Consider the following 2929-nt stretch of genomic DNA (forward strand, 5'->3'; position numbering starts at 1 on the left):
AAATTTTTTTTCGATTAATTTTGTCATTAAATTTCGTAAAATAATTGTTAAAACATCGTCCGTATACTTTTTAGCGTGTTTGACAACTTTTTGAAAAATCGATTTTTTCGCGCTAAGTTTTACCGCACTTTCGAATTGGCACGTTCGGATCGCGCGTTAGCATCGTAAGCGCCCGTGCGTAACGGCCGGCGTCGCCGACCATCCGGCCGGCCGTTCGGTACCTATAAGGAGACGTTCGGTCCGATCGTACCAGACGGAACAGAGTCGGGCGCGTGGCTATTCTATGACCTCGGTTGAGAACTAGTCCACCGCTCCTCGTGCGTAACTTCGTGTTGCCTCGACTGTTCGTGTTCTCGGTATCGATGCAGGATTTTCTCCACACTGCATTGTCGCGTGTCGGCGTCTAAGACCAAATGGCACATATGCGACGAACCTTTAACATGAGGCTGGTGACTCGTATGCACTTTGGTGTGTACGTTGTACTGACTCAAGCGGCACAGGCTACTAAAAATTAAAAAGGGATAGAATAAAACCGACCGTTCTAAAACGGGCCAAAAAAGGTTTTATAAAATTTATTTTAAAAATGAATTAGATAGTGGTGTTGAACGAACTTGTTCGTTACAACGCCTTCAGTCGAGAGGCTAAAAAATTTTGAAACGGAATATTTATTCCGAAATTCAGAAATGATATTACGTCCCCTTAATGTTTTGTGCGTCTCGAACGCCTAAATATTTTCTCGATGCGCGAGAAAACTTCTTCTTCGCGGAGAGTTTTTCGGTACGATGAAGTAAAATATTAAATAAATGCTTCACTATACGTACAGCGCAGAGATATTGAAACGAAATAATATGTAACTATGACTCGTAAAAACGGTTTCTGAAATGGAAACTTCTTCCAAAGTGAAGAGTTTTCGGTACGGGTGATTTCTCGATATTACATCGAGTTTTCGCTTATACGTACAAAAAATATTATTACGGTGTGTATCGTAACTATGACACGAAATTTTGAGAGAGAGAAAATAAAAATTTGGGTGGATTTGTAAGAATCGATGTGCCCAGCGCGAGCTAAAATTCTCTGTGTACGTGCTTGCTCCGATTTGTTTTTTTCGAACAGCATGTCCGTTGTACGCGCTATCACGGTACGTTCAGCACGCCACTTGTACGCGCTAACCTTTATCGGTGTGTCTTAAATAAAATACCAAAGAGAGTTGAAAGGAGAGAATAGAAGAGAGAGTTTGGAGGAACAAAAATTTAATATGACTGAAAAACACATGAGAGAAGAACCAAATAAAAAAAGGGAACGTTTAAGCTGATATTGGTTCATCACAAAAAAATGGTATTTATGAAAAAGGCGGAAAGAACACCGATATTGTGGAGGTTCAATACGGAGCGTGTGTGGTTTACGTGCTTATACCGTTTCGATGTAAAGCGTGAAAGCGGGTGTACGTGCTTCCAAAATTTCAACGGATACACACTTTCCGGCACGGAGAGAGTTTTAGCGGGATTTTCTTTTACGCGCTTCTTCGATATCCACGACGAAAAGAGAGACTAAAAACGGAGGTTTCGTATCGATATATGCCTAGCGCGAGCTACCTTTGTACGTGCTTCCTCTTGTTCGTTTTTCGAACAGCATGTCCGTTGTACGCGCTATCACGGTACGTTCAGCACGCCACTGTACGCGCTAACCTTTATCGGTGTGTCTTAAATAAAATACCAAAGAGAGTGAAAGGAGAGAGAATAGAGAGAGTTTGGAGGAACAACAATTTTTAATATGACTGAAACACATGAGAGGAGAGAGAAGAACCAAATAAAAAAGGAACGTTTAAGCTGATATTGGTTCATTGCAAAAAATGGTATTTATGAAAAAAGGCGAAAGAACACCGATATTGTGGAGGTTCAATACGAGCGAGCGTGTGTGGTTTACGTGCTTATACCGTTTCGATGCAAAGCGTGAAATGAAAAGCGGTGTTACGTGCTTCTAAAACTTTTCAACGAGAAATCTTTCTGGCACGAAAGGATTTGCATTTTTTTACGCGCTTTATCGATACAAAATAAGAGAAAGAGACCCCCGTGGAGGAACGAAACGTTTATATCGACACGGTTTCGATTCGTTTCGACGAACAGCATGTCCGCTGTACGCGCCATAGCGTATTGTCCAGCGTGATCCGCTATACGCGCTATTTCGGTGTTGTGTCGTTAAACGAAATATTGTATATCAAAGACTTATAATATAACTTCACGTAATATAAATAATATTACGAACCAGAAAAGGAAACGGGCAAAAAGAGGAGAGCTGCAAATTGGTTCGTGTACAAAAAGTTGTACAAAAATAATCATAAAAGAAAAGGGAACGTTTAAGCTGAAAAACTGAAATAAACGAACACAACGTCCAGCGTGCTTGTTACGCGCTTACACCGAATGGGGATCGATTAATTCGTTCCGAGCGTGTGCGGTTTACGCGCTTCTTACGTTTCGACGAACGGCGTGAAAGCGGTGTGTACGTGCTTTCAAAACTTTTTTGAACCGGAGAGAATATTATTCTTCGGCATTACTACGTCGATATGCGTTTCTTCGAATCTCCGGCATTGAGGTTGTGGAGGATTCGTAATAAAATCGAAACGAGAGAGAGAGAGAGAGAGAGAGAAAAGGAGGAGGAGGAGAATTGTGAGTCTTAACGTCGATCGGTCGTTGTTAAATTGTAAAGGCGCCGTCGAACGTAGAAAGACCCAATTTGATGTTAAATAAAATTGGCTTAAGAAAAATGAAATAATTCTTTAAGCTCCCTGGTTGATCCTGCCAGTAGTCATATGCTTGTCTCAAAGATTAAGCCATGCATGTCTAAGTACATACCGAATTAAGGTGAAACCGCGAATGGCTCATTAAATCAGTTTTGGTTTCTTAGATCGTACAACAATTTACTTGGATAACTG

General features: G+C 41.0%; 1 non-coding gene across 1 annotated transcript in view; it reads left to right on the forward strand.

Moving 5' to 3' along the window:
- The first annotated feature begins 2779 nt into the window (after positions 1–2779).
- The window catches only part of LOC143266544 (small subunit ribosomal RNA), a 1933-nt gene continuing 1783 nt past the window's right edge, over positions 2780–2929 (forward strand). Inside the window, exon 1 of the ribosomal RNA XR_013041503.1 lies at positions 2780–2929. This exon is cut by the window's right edge and continues 1783 nt beyond it. This is a non-coding gene — a ribosomal RNA (small subunit ribosomal RNA).

Source organism: Megachile rotundata, unplaced genomic scaffold (assembly GCF_050947335.1).
Source record: "Megachile rotundata isolate GNS110a unplaced genomic scaffold, iyMegRotu1 scaffold1369, whole genome shotgun sequence".
Taxonomy (NCBI): domain Eukaryota; kingdom Metazoa; phylum Arthropoda; class Insecta; order Hymenoptera; family Megachilidae; genus Megachile; species Megachile rotundata.